General features: G+C 38.3%; 1 long non-coding RNA gene across 2 annotated transcripts in view; it reads left to right on the top strand.

The window, feature by feature from the left end:
• The window catches only part of LOC110394603, a 51593-nt gene that overhangs the window by 15879 nt on the left and 22893 nt on the right, over nt 1–12821 (top strand). The window contains exons 3-4 of one of the 2 annotated variants that reach the window (XR_002435734.1): nt 989–1037; nt 4244–5146. The exons of the other annotated variant lie outside the window; for it this stretch is intronic. This is a non-coding gene — a long non-coding RNA (uncharacterized LOC110394603). Of the gene's footprint in view, nt 1–988; nt 1038–4243; nt 5147–12821 lie in introns of those variants that run through there. 2 annotated transcript variants of the gene reach the window in all.

Here is a 12821-nt window from a genome sequence, read left to right as displayed (position 1 = left end):
AATTTTAAGTTATCTAGAAGGTCAATTCCAGAGTGGATCTACTCCTGAGGCTGCTACATGACAGTGATATTTTAAATTTATTGGAAAAATCATTTGGGCAGCTTATGAGAATTTAAAATCATCAGACCAAATATTTTGCATCAATGAATACTGAATACAGTAGATAAAAGTGCTACTATGGGCTAACACCAGAAAATGAATCCTTCCAATGGCACAAAAAAGATAAATGCTAGTTTGAATGAACTACCATTAAATTTCCATTCAAAAGAAACTACAGTTTCTCTCTAATATTTTAGAGTTTTGTCACAGATAAATCATAGGCGATGGTTAGGAGTCAATCAGTAAAACGCTATTGCCTGATGATTGTTCTACTTACTTTTGTGACTGGTCTCTATCTGAAGCATTTAATGTTCTGCTGCTTATGGTTGCAAAACCATGCTGAAATTATAAATATATATACACTTAAGTTAATATTCATCAAAGTATCTCTTCTATTAAATGTGCCATGGCCAGGCACATTTCCATTATACACATATGCTCACCTACGGTCATGTAAATTGTAGGGATTGTTGGGTCCACTGTGTAGATAATAACATTCCAAGGGTATCTATCCAAGGGAAAGCCTAAAAAGCAAAAATAGGCTCAGCAGAAACTGCACTGAGACTGTCTGACAAAATAAAAAAGGTAACATTACTGGCTTCAGTCTAGGCTTCAGTGGATCTTGATAAGTTCCTCCTCGTAAGCAGCTTGCTCCTGCACCTGTCACAGAATTTACTGCCACATTTTGTCTATACAATCGTTGGGAAAATATGTTGTAACCGAAAAAACTCTTGTTAGAAATCATTCTACAAGAAGTTGCTCAATGACATAGTAAATCCAGCAGTTCCTGTTTGATACAATTCTTAGAGTAACAGATGTTTACATTTTTAGGAACTCACTGGATATATGTTCAAGTTTTTCTGATATATGGCATGGTACTTTTGCCTAGGCCTTCAAAGTATCCGGATTAAGAAAACTTCCAGATGTCTATAAATAAAGTAAGAATTTTTAAAATTATTTAACTAATATTGTTCACATCAGATTCTCCTGAGACAAATACCTATGAAATTTATGGTAAAAAAAGTATTTTAATAATAAGTAAAACTGAATTTCTTTTTTGCATGTTTGTCTCAGACTGTAGCCACCTATGGAAGAGCTATAAAAGAATGCTTCCATTATAAATTCAGGATTACTTTAGAAAATAGTTCCTTCCGCTTTATTTTTACTCCTACTCTTCTGTGGTTCATTTACTATCAATATTAAGGATACTGTCTGCTTTGTAAGTTAATAAATGTCCATAGGGTAGCCACAGAACAACTGAGTTTGTAAAAGACCTCAGGATTCTCTAACTCTAGGATTCTATTCTAGAACTCACTCAAAATAGATTAATCCACGTGATCCAACCAGGTGTTTTAGGCTTTGTTGTTTAGTCTTGTCTGGTCTTGAAAACCTCTATGGATGATGACTTCTCAACCTTCCCTGGCAAACATCTCCAATGTTTAATTATGGTTAGAGCACTTTTTTATAATATATAGTACAAAATCACCCTGTTTCAGTTTGGTTTTGCTCTGATTATCCTGACATCATTCCTCTGAATTTCTTCCATTTCATCAACATCCTTTTTCTATCTTATGAAGAACAAAACTGGACAGTTTATTTCAGAAGTGCTGAGCAAAGAGGAATTATCAGTTCTCACAGTATACTTGTTATAATCCTGTTAATATAGCAGAAGTTTCTGTACATAGCTCTGGCCTATTTTTATCCTCTCGAGACCTGCTTGTGCTTTTACACCAAGCTCTTTCCCAGTCCATCAGTCCTCAACCTGAGTGGGGCTTAAATTGTCTTTCTTGGGTACAGGATTACCTTTGTCCCTGTTGAATTTAATTCTAGTTTGCTGAGGTCCTCTGAATTGACCTTGAGGTTCCGTCCTCAAGATCATCAGCTACCCCCTCCCATTGTGGCCTTGCCTGCAGTTTGGCAAATGTCTCCAGAAGGTTACTGATAAAGATGTTAAACAGGACAAATATGCATGAAAATTCTTGACAGATTTTGCTTGTAAGGAGGAGAATGAATCTACCCTCTCCCAGTTTAAAACCGTTTCCCCCTGTCCTGTTGCTACACGCCCTCATAAGAAGTTCCTCCCAGCTTTCCTGTAGGCCCCCTTCAGGTACTGGAAGGCTGGTATAAGGCCTCCTCAGAGCCTTCTCTTCTCTAGGCTAAAGAGCCCCAGATGTGTCAGCCTGTCCTCTTAGGGGAGGTACTCCAGGAATCTGATAGCCTTCATGTCCCTCCTCTGGACCATCAAATACGATGGATAGCAGCTTGGCAACTTCATCCAGCAGTTCCCTCAGAACCCAGGGATGGATCTCATCAGGTCCCATGGACTTGTGCACCTTCAGGTTCTTTAAATGGTCTTGAACCTGATGTTCACTTACAGCAGGTAGATCTACCTTCTCCAAGTTCTTACCATTGCGTTCTGCAGCTTGGACGGTGTGGCTAGAGCTCTTGCCAGTGAAGACTAAGGCAAAGAAGTCATTGAGCACTTCAGCACACATTGCTGGCTCACGTTGAGTCTTTCATCAACCGGCACCCCCAAATCCTTCTCCTCAGGGCTGCTCTCAGGCTATCTCTGCCCAACCGGTATGTTTGTGTGGGATTGCCCTGACCCAGGAGCAACAGGGATACAAAGGACACTGTTGAGGACTATGCCAAAAGTTCTTCTAATGTAAACACAGACAACAGCCACCCATCTTCCTCACCCACAGATCTAAGTTTTTTCATCACAGAAGACAAGTAAGTTGGTAACATCTGGTTTACCTACCCTCAGTAAACTCATGCTGGCTATTCCCAGTCACATTTTTCTCCTTTGTATGCCCAGAAATTACTCCAAAAATTTGTTCCATGACCTTACTACAGACTAAAGTTTGGCTCATCAAATTCTGTTTGCCTGGATTACCTCTCCTTCCCCTTTAAGATAGGAGCAAAATTTTCTTTCTTTATCCACTTAGATGGGGCCCATGAACCTGCATGAGTGGGTTTCTCTACATCCATCATTTGCTTCTCTTCCACTAGCGACAGTTCTTCTCATTGAATCCTCTGCCTAATCACAAGGGTTTAGGAAAACTTACCAGTCATATATACACGCTTTTTTGAACTGGATCTCACTTGAGAGTTCCCTTCTTAGGCAACTTTATTTCCTGCTATGCATTTTTATCTTTCTTAGTATAGGATAGACCATCTTTGTGCCTAGTGTAGGTTGTCCTTAAAAGACCTGAGCTCTCCTGAGCAGCTATTCTCTTCAGTACTTCTTCCCACAGGACTCCCCTACCAGTTTCCTTAATAAGCTAAATTCTGTTTGCTGGAAGTCCACAGTCAGTACTCCGCTTATTGCCTTTCTGATTCAGTTCAGGATCTTGAATTCCTGACTTCTTGTTTGCTACATTAAAAAGAAACTTATATTCTCTGAAATGGACATTAAATGCAGAAGAGCATAGAAAAGATTTTCATTTATCTGTCTACATTTTCCTAGTACTAAATGTCAGGTTCTTCTCCAAGACAAATATTTCAAAAAGAGACTCAATCTGAACATGAATTCAGAGTCCATAAGGATATTCAGATTCACTTGGTAGCCAACCATGAAAATGAATGGAAATTAGATGATAATCTGAGTTTTTAGTGCCCCACAGCGCACATCCTGATTTTTCAAAGTTTAATGCAACTAGTCTCTCACAGTTTAACGAACCATCTACATTTTAAAATCTCTAGGCAAGACTAAATGAGAAAAAAAAAGGACAAATTTTAGGCTTGCTTATAGGTAAAAAAATAAAAAGGTTGGCAAAAAATAACAGTAAGTTTGATTCACTGAATATTGCAGAAGAGAGCACTATGCCTAGTTTAACTATTTGTCCTCTAGTTCTAATAAAAGAATGCTCAAAAAGGTATTTCAAGCCCTTCAAATACTTAATGAGAAGTGCTTTTCAAAGAGACAAATAGGATGCAGCACAGGGCAAAGATTTCTGGGTGTCTGAACTTGTATTACATCCAGAGAAAATCTATTCAAAGTAATCATTTAATGAGACCTAGGGAGCAATTCAGCTCAATATTTAAGGTTGACATGAATCACACTGTCTTAGAAAATGACTGATAATGACTAAAAGCTAAGTCATATGTGACAACAACCTGATCTATCATCCACTCCTTCCAGATTTGCATCAACTGTAAATTTGCTACATGCACCCTGCCCCATCATCCAGGTCTCTAAAGAAGATGTTAAGAAGCATTAAGCCACTACTGATTCCTGGTGTACACCACTGGTGACTGGCCTTCATATGGATTTCCCTCTGCTGATACTTTGAGCCCAGCTGTTCAGCCAGTTTTCATTCCACCTCGCTGCCAAATTATCTAACCTGTACTTCATCAGTTTATCAATGAGGGTGTTATGGGGGATAGTGTTAAAAATGTTATTCATTCTGAATCACTATTTGAAGGTCAAATTATTTTTAATACAAATAAAAACAATTCAAAAATATCCAGTCAAAAACTAGCTAAGTACATGGATTTTTCCTCCCCTTTCTTGTCACAGTGTAATCTCTAACTCCTGAAGAAAAATTCTGATACCTGTGTTTCAGAGTACATACATGAACCCATTATTTTTGTTGTCTACTCAGCATAGAAAAAGGAAGGCAGGCAAGAATGCCAGGAGGCTTCCGTGGATTAATAAGGAGCTCCTGGACTTACTTAGGCTCAAAAAGAAAGTCTACAGGGAGTGGAAGCAGGAACAAGTTACCTGGGAGGAATACAGAGAAGTTGAACAAACAGCCAGGGATCAGGTTGGGAAAGCTAAAACCCAGACAGAATTAAATCTAGCGAAGGACATCAAGGGGAACAATAAGAAATTCTATGGGTATATCAGTGATAAAAAGAAGGTCAGGGAGGATGTGGGCCCTCTTTGGAAGGAAACTGGAGACCGAGTCACGATGGGTATGGAAAAGGCTGAAGTGCTCAATGACTTCTTTGCCTTAGTCTTCACTGGCAAAAGCTCTAGCCACACCGTCCAAGCTGCAGAACGCAATGGTAAGAACTTGGAGAAGGTAGATCTACCTGCTGTAAGTGAACATCAGGTTCAAGACCATTTAAAGAACCTGAAGGTGCACAAGTCCATGGGACCTGATGAGATCCATCCCTGGGTTCTGAGGGAACTGCTGGATGAAGTTGCCAAGCTGCTATCCATCGTATTTGAAAGGTCATGGCAGTCTGGTGAAGTTCCCACTGACTGGAAAAGGGGAAATATAATCCCCATTTTCAAGAAGGGAAAAAAAGAAAATCCAGGGAACTACAGACCAGTCAGTCTCACCTCTGTGTCTGGCAAGATTGTGGAGCAGATCTTCCTGAAGGCCCTGCTAAGGCATATGGAAAATAAAGACTAGGTGATTGGTGGTAACCAACGTGGTTTCACCAAGGGTAAGTCATGCCTGACAAACTTGGTGGCCTTTTATGATGGAGTTACAGTATCAGTGGATAAAGGAAGACCAACAGACATCATCTATCTGGACTTGTGGAAAGCATTTGAAATTGTCTTGCATGACATCCTTGTCACCAAATTGGAGAAAAAAATGGATTTGATGGATGGACCACTCGGTGGAGAAGGAATTGTCTGGATTTTCGCACTTGGAGTGTTGCGGTCAATGGCTCAGTGTCCAAGTGGATATCGGTGATGTGTGGCATTCCTCAGGGATCAGTGTTGGGACCAATGCTATTTAATAGTGTTATTTAACATCTTTGTAGATGACATGGACAGTGGGATTGAGTGCAGCCTCAGCAAATTTGTAGATGACACCAAGCTGAGTGGTGCAGTTGACACACTAGAGGGAAGGGATGCTATCCAGAGGGACCTAGACAGGGCAATCTCAAGCATGGGTACAGGTTGGGCAGGGAATGGCTTGAGAGTAGCCCTGAGGAGAAGGATTTGGGGGTGCCGGTTGATGAAAGATTCAACATGAGCCAGCAGTGTGCACTTGCTGCCCAGAAGGCCAACCATATCCTGGGTAGCATCAAAGAAGCGTGACCAGCAGGTTGTGGGGGGTGATTCTGCCCCTCTGCTCTGCTCTCATGAGACCCCACCTGGAGTACTGCATCCAGTTGTGGAGCCTCCAACACAAGAAGGATGTGCAGATGTTGGAACAGGTGCAGAGGGGGGACATGAAGACTATCAGATTCCTGGAGTACCTCGCCTAAGAGGACAGGCTGAGACATCTGGGGCTCTTTAGCCTAGAGAAGAGAAGGCTCCGAGGAGGCCTTATACCAGTCTTCCAGTACCTGAAGGAGGCCTACAGGAGAGCTGGGGAGGAACTTTTCATAAGGGCATGTAGTAACAGGACAAGGGGAAATGGTTTTAAACTGGGGGAGGGTAGATTTAGGCTAGATAATAGGAAGAAATTCTTTACTGTGAGGGTGGTGAGACACTGCAACACACACTCCAGCGAAGCTGTGGATGGCTCCTCCCTAGAAGCATTCAAGGCCAGGCTGGATGCGGCATTGAGCAACATGGTCTAGAGGGAAGTGTCCCTGCCTATAGCAGGAGGATTGGAATTAGATGATCTTAAAGGTCCCTTCCAACCCAAACCATTCTATGATTCTATGATTCTATATCAAATTTTCTACAGTTTATCATCAAAGATTCATTTCTTTACTAAACGAGAGGAAAATATTCAAAGGCATACATAGCTGTTACTCAGAAAAATGCCCTATGTAAAAGTTTGCATTTTTTTTATATTCTTTGAAGAGCTAACATTTCGGCCAAGGAAAATTAAACAGCAAAGGTATTTGTGATAGTAGATAAATTTTAATATGCAATATCAATATAAACAAGTTGATGTTACTAAGCATTTCATAATCTTTTTCAGATCAATACACAACACAGTATCTTAATGTTGACAGAAGACACAATAAAACCACAGATCTTCAAAAACAAGAAAAAATAAAATATTGAAACTAATCAGATGTATATGATTTCAAAGAATGTTTTCCAGCAAATATTCGCAGAAGTCATCTCCACACTGTTCACAGCAGTTTTTCATCTCAAGTAAAGTAGTTAATGCAACACCAGTGGGGTAACAATTTTCACTGTACAAGACTCTAGTCTTTTCTCTCTAACACAGTATGTCTCCCAAAATCTTATCTGCCCATTAAAGCATTTCACAGAAGAGCTCTTTTTATTTGCAGCAAATACAAAGAGAGAAGGGATCAATAAGTCTAAACAAAGAAGTGAACTGTAAAACCTAACAATGTGCAGCCAAATAAGGAAAATCACCATCAAATATGATTTAAAAGTACATTCATTCATATCAAAGGAAAGTAACGTCTTTTCCCAAGCTTATGCCCACTTGTGTAATGTAAGCGTTCTTATGATGAGAGTAATTTATTATGAAATTGCAGATGACTGAGATAAATAACATACAGAAACCCATAGTAATCTCTGAGTTTATGAGTCTCCTTTATCATTTAGTTTCAGACTTTTTCATACATATTTTGTGTGGAACATACAAAATATCTTCAGCTCCTCTTCCCATTATCTGCCATTTGGTCATTTGGTATTTTTCTCTTTATCATATACCTGCAACAGTACTGACATACACTTTTGAACTGAGTATTATACAAGTTACTCCAAGTAGTCCCAGCTTGCTAGTTGAACAAGTGACTACTTTGTATTGTTATCCTCTTTGCATCAGCACCACCAGTTTTATTCAGTGTTATACAGCATAGTGGTAGTCCTCCAACAAATAAGAAAATCCTTGATATTTATCATGTTACTTTATGAGTGGTCTGGATAAAAGTTCTCAGATCAAACAAAGAAAAGATTGGATTTTCTTATGTTTGCAGAGGTTGTTGTGGCAAAATTAGCTAGATGTTTAATGACATGATTATATATGTTAAGGTATAATTGCCTCTGATGAGCTCTTCTGGATGCTGTGTTTTATTTATTTGCAGCAAGAATGGCTTTCAAAATAAATCCTTTCCTGCTACTGAAATAATTAAAGTAAGCATTTACAGCAATAACGATGCCTTCGGTTTTGTGCCCATACATGAAAGCCATCTGGATCAGTATAAAAAAGATCAAATGTAAGCTTTCGGATAATGAAATATGTCAATAAAGGTCAGATGAGTACTGCTAGTGCTGACCAAAGTGACCAACTGTCTACCACATCTGGCCCTAGTTGACCTAGCAAAGTGAAATGAATTTCGTGCCTGCAACAGAAAGCTGTTTTTCAGCATTGATTAAACTCTTCTTTTTATTCCCATTGCTGTGTCAATTTTCATGTTTGCAAATCAGCCAGCGTAAAATTTTAGAAATCCTCCAAGCTGGGTCCTATGTGTGACTGAAGATACCAACAAGGAGAGACCAGCAGTTGCTGTTCATTTTCACAGCAGCTGAAAGCAGCAGAGGCTCCCGTAGCGCAACCAAGCACAACAAACTGATAATCTCTCTGGCATGTTTCACTGCAAGATGAACTGTTTTCAGGCAAGGATACTGAAAAAAAAAAAAGAAAGAAAAAACTCTCAATTCTTCACAAAAATTGAGAAAGTGTATTTAATTAAATAAAATATTCTTTACTGCCACTTTCTGAAGAGAAATTAGTTGGGTTGGTTAGCAGCCTGTTGCAACAAGAAGGCACTAAAAATAATTGCATAAACACAATTAGAAGCTTGGTCTGAAACACAAGATTTTTCCTCTATAGTTTAAGCAAGCCATCATTAAATCCTTGTTTATTCTTCATATAACAACTCCTTTCTCTTTGTAGTGACCCAGTTTCAATCAACAGAGGAAACGGAGGCAGTTGTCCACCAGCATCTCTTTCAGATCTGTGGTTTCAGTAGTTTACTGGTGATCTGGGAACCGCAGTCCAAACTTCCTCAGTCTGAATATAATAAATGTGTGCTTCTTATTTCACTGGTGATAGCTCAAGACAGTCTAACTAGACACCCTATCCTTCCTCTGTTCTTTCTCCCTTTTCAGCTGAAATGTGATCATGCAGTCCATATACAAGAGGGGCAGCTTGGGCATTTGAATCTAGTAAAGAATCCAGGCTTCACGAAAGATATCTAGTGCCATATGTAGGTCAGGGCTTACTTCTGGACAGAAGAACTCCCATGCTTCTGTATTCCTTGCTGGATGATGTGAACATACGCACTCTGTGAGCTCATGGTCATAAATCTGATTCTGGAAGTTAAAGTAAGAATTTCTACTATTCCAAAGTGATTATTTTCATACTTCATGCATTCCACTCACCATATTTTACAAAGTGGAAACACAGAAGTTTTTTTTTAATGAGTTGCTATCTTGCTCCAGTTCTAGGAGGGAGAGAAGGTTCTTTAATATATGCATACCCAACAGCAAGATTAAGACACAACAGGTCAAATGTTAGCCCAACCAATTTATTTCAAATCCTAGTTGCTTAGGGAGATGGGGAAGGGAAGGCAGGTGATAGAAAAGAGATGGGAAATAAAAGCAAGGAATCTTTGTAGAAAGCAAGAGAGAGATAGTCACTACCACAGTCCCAGTGTTGCTCATAGTTCAGATGTTGATCTTCAGTAGTGATGGGTCATTGGAGGTTGTGTTGTTCAGTTGATGATGATTAACAGTGACAGTACAAAATCATTTATAAGTCCCAAGTGGTTGAGTCATCTCTCTTTGGAGTGACAGCTTCTGGTTTTTGGACCTCAGCAGGAACTCCTTTGTTCCTGTCTTTCAGGCCTTGCAAACTTAAGTCAACAGATAAGAGGAAGCAGGGAGACGCCATATTGTATCTTGCCTTCACAGGATACAGTGGTACCATCCCCCAGTTTCCCATACCAAGCTGGAGTTATTTGGTCACAGGCCAGATCTTCCACCAGTAAACACTCCTTTGAAATGTAAAATTGTCCGCAAAGTGATGCCGACTGCCAAATGATGACACTCTTCTCTTACCTCCTAGATAGGTCAGAGTCTTATCGCAATAAATACCCCCAGAAAGCAAGATTTGAGCCAAAGAAAAAAAAAAAAAGGAGGTGTTCAGAAAACCATCTTTCACAGTTGCATCGTGATCCTGTGCATATCTTCACACTGAGAATGAATTTCTCTGCTTATAAACTGGAGGCTGCTATATTTGTCTGCTAAGCAATGGGTACTATATTTTTGGCTAAAACATCCCTCAGTGTGTGACATTTCAAAAAATGAGCTTTTAAGTCAAAGGTAGATGGTTTTCAAAGAAATAACAAGTTTGATGAAAGAGAAGGAGAGAAGAAACTGATTATTAAGTGAAGTAGAGGTTCATTTAACAGTCTGCCTGATTCAGCATACTTTAGCAAGAAAAAGTCTGTTCTGGTTCATACAGAACAATTTAATTGAACCTGGATTTCTCCCATGCTAGGCCAGCTCTTTAACCACATCCACATGTTTTGATACATAAACATTGATTTTGATAATTCCATTTCTGCTGGAGTGTTCCAAAAGGTTTTGGTCGTGTTCCAAGGCAGAACAAAACCAAATGTTAATGTTGCAATGAAATGGAATTGCTCTAGCTGTGACACACAGCACAATAAGTGTTAACAAAGTGTTTTAAATGTGAAAACACTAGTTAGAGGCATGTTTACACTCTGCTGTTTAGAAGTCCAAGATAACTTTAAATGAGCTAGCTAGTTTGGGTACCTTTGAAACTTTGAACTAAAGAGCTGTAGACTTCTCACTTGTAGTGAGAACTGTGCTATAATAATTGAACTTCTCTGGTATCTCTGCAAGACTGTTAAAATCTGAGCAAATGTACGAGTTCTGGTTTGTCTTTCTTTAGCAAATATAGAGACAACTGGAATTCAAAGAACTGTGGCCACTAATGAGATCATTAGTGTCCTAAACAAACATGAGCCAGGTATATTTGTACCTAGATATACCTACATAGGAAGTTTGCATAGAATAATAACAACACAGTTAATCCCTTAAGGCAGCTTAATGGAAGCTGGTACAGAGCAAAAGAGCATGAAGGAGGAAGATAAAGTTTCCTCCTGAGTCTTTAGTCCCAGAAAAAGCAATTTTTCCAAACTTTAGAAAATTAGTTTGGATTATCTTGCAATTAAACAGAAGTATACTGCAGCGCATGTTGTTTTGTGGGTCCTATTGCCTTTTATTCTTCAAGTCCTTGCAATCTCAAAATATATTGCTCTGTCAATTCAATCTTTTCCATCTAGAAGCTTTTGTCAAAATTTCCATCCTGGATGCATACTCTTTCAGATTTTCTTCATAAAATTTTGATCTTGATCTTGCACTTCATGGCAGCATACAATCTCTGCCCAAGGAATGCTCTTAGAACTGGAGGACAGCAGGGGAAATAGAGCATTTCTTGATAGGTCTATGGTAGACCTGCACTAGAATTATCTGGTGTAATGACAACTATTCTTAAAGCTTGGAGAAAAACACTTGTGAGTTAACCAGAGATACTAGACTCTACTCTGAGAAATAGTGACAGTCTCTTACAAGAAGTTTCGCTTTCGTAAAAAAAGAATAATTTATATATTATTCCTCGTGAAACATTTAAAAACCTACTAAAAAAATGATAGCATATATACAAGGTTTATTATTATCTAATGAATAAGGGAACAATCAAAACATTAATAAGTATATATTATAATATAGGTATATTAATTTACTTTACATTTTAAGAAAGTACTTTCCTGCAGATCAAATAATCTTTAAATTTCTTCTTAAACAGATAAAATTTTCCTTTTGCTTTCCATCTGTTCTTGCTGTTTCTGGAGCTGCTTTGTATTTTCAATCAGAAGGAAAATCATAAATATCAACAAGTAATGTTTTTGAATCTATTGTATGCCATACATCATACAGTCTATAGCTCAGTAGAAAATTTTGAAATTCTTCAATCTTAGGAAAAAGTAGTCTTTAAAAGTACTTTCTTCTGTAATGGATACTTTAACATCTTCTTTCCCTCTGAATGTCAAATTTTTTAACATTCCACTTCCAGTCCTCGAAATTTGACATAAGTTAATATCCCAAACTACCAGAAATCTAAAGCAAAACTGCTGACCTAGACAGTTGTACTGAAATATATATCAGCATGCAATGTGATAAAACTGGTATTGTCAAAATGATGTAGCTATACTGCAAAACCATGCTTTGTGGAAGAGTTAAACAAATAGATATTTTTGCCCATATATTCTACATTTTTAGTACAGTCTACTGTAGAAATTGGGCCTCTCTTGGAAGAAGAAGGAAAAGAAGTGAGGAGGAAGGAGAGGGGAAGGTGAAAAAGAGGGGCAAAGAGAGGAAGTTCTTATGTCTTTGTAACAGCTAATCTTTATGACTCATAGGATCATTTGAAATAATTTATGTGAAAAATTGTTTCAGAAGGTATATTTGCTTTTATTTTTAAAAAGTTTCTGTTTTCCTCCTGAAATAAATGTAGTTTATGAATATGATATATTACTACATTCTAATTATTCCTTTTTTTTTTCTGTAAAGAGTATTCATCACTTCCAAAGGCACCACCCTGCATTTCTAAATGTGTATGAGGAACAGTTCAGTCATTAAAAATTTGACTGAAAAAATTTATATCGGCTTTATTCGCTGACCTAATTATGATTAATGCAGATGCTTCTACATTTATTTTGCCTTCTCTAATGTCCTGTAGGTTTTGACCAGATGTTCAGTAATTCAAGTGGTACATCTACATCTGCCACTGAAAATTATCTCTTGTAATTATGGAAGAAAGCTTCCAAAGTAAAGAATATTCTCTTCACTT

The sequence above is a fragment of the Numida meleagris genome, chromosome 2 (genome assembly GCF_002078875.1).
Source record: "Numida meleagris isolate 19003 breed g44 Domestic line chromosome 2, NumMel1.0, whole genome shotgun sequence".
Lineage (NCBI taxonomy): Eukaryota > Metazoa > Chordata > Aves > Galliformes > Numididae > Numida > Numida meleagris.
The sequence above is the reverse complement of the archived record's forward strand: the minus strand, read 5'-3'. Positions and strand labels throughout refer to the sequence as shown.